We start from the raw sequence: 6,009 nt of genomic DNA on the forward strand, positions 1-6,009 counted from the left end.
GTCTACAGGCATCTTCATCTGTTTCAGTCAGCTGCTGGGTTAAGCCTTTTCAGAGGATGGTTTTACTAGGCTCCTGTCTACTAGCATAACAGAGTATTATTAATAATGTACTTGTCTATGAGATGGGTTTCCAGTTAGGCTGGTTATTGGTTAGCCATTCCTTCAGTCTCTGCTCTAACTATGTCCCTGCATTTCTTTTAGACAGGACAAATTTGGGGTCAAAAGTTTTGTGGGAGGATTGGTGTTTTTATTCTTCCACTGGGGGTCCTGCCTGGCTATAGGAGGTGACCCCTTCAAGTTCCATGTCCCTAATGTTAGGCATCTCTCTGCTAAGGTCACTATCATTGCCTCCTAAAAGTGTCCTCAATCTCTGGTCTCTGGAATTATCTAAAGATTTCCACCCCCATCCACTGCAGATTTCTGTTTATTCTCCTGGCCCTCTGGGTCTCTCTCCTATCTTTCCAAACACCTGATCCTACCCTCCCCGTTCTCCTCTCCCTCCCCTTTCCTACCCACTTACCTCCCTTCCTCCCTCTGCCTCCTATGGCTATTTTGTTCCCCCTTCTAAGTGTGTTTCAGGCATCCAGACTTGGGCCTTCCTTCTTGGTTAACTTTTTTGGGTCGGTGTGGAGTTTTTTATTGATTCTTTGTGAGTTTTGCATCATACACCCCATTCCACTTTTCTCTGTATCCTTTCATAACTACATATCTCCCCCCTCCAAAAAAAAGCCTCAAACTAAAAATAAGTAAAACAAAACATAAAAACCACTTCCTTGTAGAAGTTGTAGTGTCACAGTGTGTGCCACAGCATGCCCCTTTATCTACAAGTCTTCACTTGCAAATGTTCATTGCAATAAGTCATTGGGCTGATTCGAGGTCTCTGGCTTCTGCTAACATCATTAATATCTGATCCTCACTGGGACTTCTCTTAGACATCATGTTGTTATAATGGAGCTCCTGCAACTTTGAATGTGCAGGACCAGCCCTTTCATGTACATCAGCAGTTCATAGATGATGTAAATATTGGGATGGACCAACTAAAAGCCCTGGATCTGGGACTGGGTGGAAACAGAGTTGGTCAGCCCACCAACCTTTCCATACCTCCAGCAGAGTGAGCCTTCCAGCACTGCCCCAGCTAGCTCACCCAATGCTTCAGCTGGCAATGGGCAGGGCCAATTCTCCTGCTCTCATGCCCTTAGGCCTACTGTTGGTGTCAAGAGACAAGGAGGGGATGGCCCCTTCACCATATCCAGGCCACCTCAAGGCAGACCTATGATCCTGCCACCAGAGCCAGTTCTACTGTGCTGCTTAGGCATGTTGTATGGCCCGCTCTCCTGAGCGCTGCAGCCTGTGACCAGTGGGGCCAGCTCTCCCAAGCACAGCAGACACTGAGGAGCAGAGCTAGCTGAGCACAGCCCTCAGACATCAACATGGTCCCAGGAATCAGCCCAGACCAGTGACATCAACATGGTCTTTAGTAGTAGCATGAGCCACACACATTGACAGACCCCTGTTGCTACATGACTACAGACTTAGATATGGCCCTCAGAGGCAGCACAGGCTGGGACTTCACCATGGTCTTAGGTGGTAAGACAGACTACTCTCAACAGGCTTCTCTTCTCCATCTTTTCTTCTTCAATTCCACATCTCAATGCTCAAACTATTCTGTTTTGCTTTCTCTCCTATTCCTCCACCACATATTTGCATATTGTAGGGGCTCCCACTACATTGCAGGCCAGCCACAAGGCAGGTGAGCCTCTGAGTGCTTCACCTGCCTATACCATGTGGGATGGCAGTGGGCTCATGCCTGAGTGTCTACAGCCCTCCCATGCCTCATGGTGATGGGTTGGCCTCTGAGTGATCTGCCAAGTGGTGTAAAGTCAGCAATGTTCAGTTCGCTGAGTGACATCTGAGTCCTATGTGAGGATACTCCAGTGTCTTCCAGTGCTTAAGAACTATGGTTCAGGACTGATCACATGGGTACAAAATTTTGGCTTTGAGGAATCTGTGCCAAAGTATCTAGGTAGAGTTCTTTGTATTTTATCTGTGAGTCCAGGATGCCCCAGACCATGAACACTGATCTCTCCCCTCCCTTGCCCTGCTCCTGCACTATGTAGAGGGCTACCTGTCCATGGCCCCAGGGTGTTGTTAACTTTACAATTTTATGCTTGCATCCAGTCAATGATATGAATCATCTTTAAAATCTCTATCATTTCTTCATCTCTAGCATTTGAGTATTTGATGCAGATGATCAGTTCGTGCATACTGTTGGTGTCATCTCATTCTTCTAAAGCTCGGTTCTGAAATGCCTTTCTATTTTACAGTTGATTACAATACAGTCTCTTTGGCCTTGTGACTTGGTATGTTGTTATTTGTAGGTGATCAACATGATATTTTGTGGTATGTACTCACGAATGTCTTATCAGTTAATAGTTGCTCCCACAGGAACACGTTCATTAAAGATTTAGAAAGAAATTCTACAACTTCTTCCATAAAGATATAAATAAACCAAAGCTAGCACTGTACTAATTAAGCCAGATAAATAGGAATATTCAGTATGTCAAAGAAGTTTTCAGAACACATGTAATTCACATGCTAAAGGAGTAAAGTTTTCCAGAATTTGTTGGTCAGGACTTTCTGTGCCATGAGATCCAAATTATAAAGTGGACTTCCAACCACAAAAAAGAGATGAGCATCGTCATGTATTTTTTGTTTTTATTCTTGATTTCTGGGCACCCAGTATCTTCAATATAAAAGTGTTAGCATTCTAACACCAGAAAAACTATAGAAAATTGGGAAGAGATTTTTATTGTTTATTGGTATAACTTCATCAGACATTTTTGAACTTCTACCATATCCTTCTCTCCTTGATCTACATTACAATATGTGGCAGGAAAGTTAACCTAGGACAAGGTCAAAGCCATAAATGTGTAATGCTTTCTGTTTTGGGGGAACACTAACTACCTCTGCTCCTCAGACCATATTAATCCATCCAAGCCAAATGTCAAGTCTGACACAGCAGCTGTAGGCAAGACAATTAATCATTTGAGTTTTCAGGAGTCTAGAGTTATTTTAGTTTCTGCGTGGGCTACACTACAGGATTACATGGAGACATAATAGAAAGTATGGACTATCTTTCGCCATCCTTCTCCTTCTGATAAATTCAATGCTAACTGCAGAAGGTTGTTCCTTAAGCTTCCATTTGACCTTGTTTGTTACAATATAATTCAAGTGTTACCTACCCAATGAGGGATAATTTCCAAATGCAGGGTGTTTCTGTGACAATTAATGTTAGAGACATGGAGAAACAGTCACAGAGTAAATAAATGCTTCTGGTGGACTAACTCTGAGAGGACCTCAGAACATGACTTTTTGTGTGGCTGCTGTAGGATCTCACAGAAACTGAAGGTTGTCTATGATGGTAATATTTGTTATGGTTTCTGCTGAAACAGATTTTGCTAACCATAGATAGGAAAGAAATGTCACAAGTTCCAATTTTAAAAGAATTCTTATGACTACATTGAACATATTTATATAAGATTTTTATTTAAGAACAAATACTTGACCGAGTCAGAGAAAGGGAGTCTCACTTGACATTAGTATTTAAAAAATAAAAATTAATTCTTTTCTCAGATAATGTGCTTTGTCCCTGAATTGAATTGCCAAGATTTGTGTTTTGAATCTAGCTCTGTGTCAGGAGACTCAGGCTGTGAGTAGTTAAACAAGGAGAAGGCTTCAATAAACAAATCAACATTTTCTGGGTCTAAAGGTACATGCATGCCTATAACCCCTGCACTTGGCAGCAAGCACAAGGACCATCTATGTCTCCACAGTGAGGCCCTGTCTCAAAACCCAAGGTCTTAAATAAATAAAAAGGATCATATTGTCTCCGTCATTCAGGATTTTTGACACCAAATGACACAATATAATGCCCACTTTCCTACATATTGGCCAAAATTCATTTAGAATTTCAGATATTCCTAGAATCAGAATAATTTCATCTCTTCATATATAGGTTATAAACAAATGCTTGTTTTGTTAATAAGTTCATTTGCTAAGACAAAATAATTTGGTCATATGTCTACTTGACTTATATAAATCTATAAAAATTCCATTTAGAACTCTTTTGAAACCCTTAAATTACAAAAGTTCCCTCTCATGCAGACTGATTGATCTTACATCACTAATCTTGAATTGTTTTTTGTTGGCTCTCTTCTTACAAGAGCAAATTTTTAATCTTGTTACATATATCCCAGTACATGAGGCATGACTTTCTTTGTGTCTTTGAATGTCTTATTTTAATTTAATAAGTTTTGGATTCTTTAAAAATCTTACAATATTAAAGACAAAATATATGAATGGCCAACGTGCCAGTGGCAAAGTGTCTTCACTTAGAAGCATGAAATAAATTGAAATCAATTTGTATGTGAATAAGGTACTACACAACAGGGTATATATTTAACCTTAACTGAAAATCCAGTCATTTTGTTCCTGTGAATATTTAAAAGTAGAAGATATAATATACAAGTTGTCACATTTGCAAAGCCAGCACTTAACCCTCTCTCTCATCTCTTGGGCATTGTATGATGATTTGCATACTTGTTAACCCAGAATTTCTCACCAAAATATATGTTCTTCAAGGACCAAAATTCCATTGTACTTTTTCTCTTTACGTGTTCTTTACAATTCCTTAGAAGTTGCTAAATGCTTAATGAATGCTTATTAAATAAATAAGTTAATAGTTGAATAGAAGGTGAAGGTGCCATATGACTGGATATGTCTAAAACAGTTTATACAAGACTCCTTTTACATCAGATAAATAGTATCATTCTAAAGGGTCATAGTGAGTGTGAGGCTGGGGAAGACAAAATACAGATTGTTTTTATAATTTCTTCTTCTTTGGGTGTACTTGGCCTTTGTCTCTGGGATTAAATTGAGGCCCACTTCCTGACCTATACCAAAGAGTTCAGAAATTTGAAACTAATTAATAATCTTTCTACTGACACTCAAGCAAAGCGATTGGATAATAAGATAAGCTATTTAGTGAAGACCCCCATGCATTTTCTTACCTGCTGGTATTACAAAATTAGAAATACAATTAACTTTTTTTTTCAGAACGAAAAGAACAAGAAGGAAAACCATGCCTTTAATTGATTTGCTGATATTGAATTTTATTTCCCTGAGGGAATCATTAACATTTTACCATGGAACAGAAACACATTTCACTGGACGTTATCAGAATCACTAAAACATAGTGGAAAACAAATCTGTATATAAAAGGAAGTTTCCAAAACTATATCACATGCTTAAGATCCTGTGGATAGATTAAATGATTTGTTTTATTAAATATAATCAGCCATCTATCCTTTGTCTTCTTCCTTGCCATATTGGTTCTGAAGTAGATAGAAATAACAAACTTTAAACTTCAGGAAACATTTCCTGCTACCACCAAGGAAACAAAACTCATCATGGTCTCTACTGGGTCTCACGCTCCATTGTTTTAGGCATCAATTTACTCTAAATAATTGTCAGAAACTAGTCTTATTACTCTTATTTTAGAGTGCAAAAGATCAAAGAACAAGGGGTTAAAAAAATTGTCCAAAGTTATATAAAGTCAAAATCAGGAGCAATTGAGATTGGAACCCAAGCAGGTTGAAATATTTCCCTGTGAGACAGTCAGCAAGTGTGATGCAACTCCACACTGTGCAAGAGGTTTACTCAGCAAGGCATTACTGAGAAGAGCCAGCGAAAGCCCAGCAGAAAGAATGTGAATTCTCTGAAACCAAAAGGAGATGAATGCTGTTATTTAGGAGAGTATAAAAAGATAAAATACAAGAGAACTGGAACTTGACTGCAGTGATTTTCAGTTGGTTCAATATATGTATGTATGTATATACATATATAAATTTATAAATAGGTATAATTTAAAAGCAACATCACTTTATTTAATTTAATTTTTTTATTATTTTCTTTATTTACATTTCAAATGCTATCCCGAAAGTTTCCTAT

This window comes from Mus pahari, chromosome 17 (genome assembly GCF_900095145.1).
Source record: "Mus pahari chromosome 17, PAHARI_EIJ_v1.1, whole genome shotgun sequence".
Taxonomy (NCBI): domain Eukaryota; kingdom Metazoa; phylum Chordata; class Mammalia; order Rodentia; family Muridae; genus Mus; species Mus pahari.